Source organism: Etheostoma spectabile, chromosome 15 (genome assembly GCF_008692095.1).
Source record: "Etheostoma spectabile isolate EspeVRDwgs_2016 chromosome 15, UIUC_Espe_1.0, whole genome shotgun sequence".
In the NCBI taxonomy this organism is placed as follows: Eukaryota; Metazoa; Chordata; class Actinopteri; order Perciformes; family Percidae; genus Etheostoma; species Etheostoma spectabile.
In genome coordinates, this window is record NC_045747.1 from 33,910,997 (window position 1) to 33,911,210 (window position 214).

The 214-nt window shown below is 35.0% G+C and overlaps 1 protein-coding gene across 1 annotated transcript in view; it reads left to right on the forward strand.

Annotated features, from left to right (window-relative positions):
- Positions 1 to 214, forward strand: part of wipi1 (WD repeat domain, phosphoinositide interacting 1) — a 24,239-nt gene that overhangs the window by 19,129 nt on the left and 4,896 nt on the right.

Genomic DNA, 214 nt, shown 5'->3' on the forward strand with positions numbered 1-214 from the left:
CTACATTTATCTGACAGCTGTAGTTACTAGTTACTTTAGTTACTAGTTACTTTAGTTATTCCACTACATCCATCTGACATCTGTTGTTACTAGTTACTTTAGTTACTAGATTCCTCCACACCAACCACATGTGTAGTTTATATAATCTGATGTTTTCTTATGAAGTAACCTAGCAACAATATAACATCCTCCAGGTCCAGCTGAGATGATGATG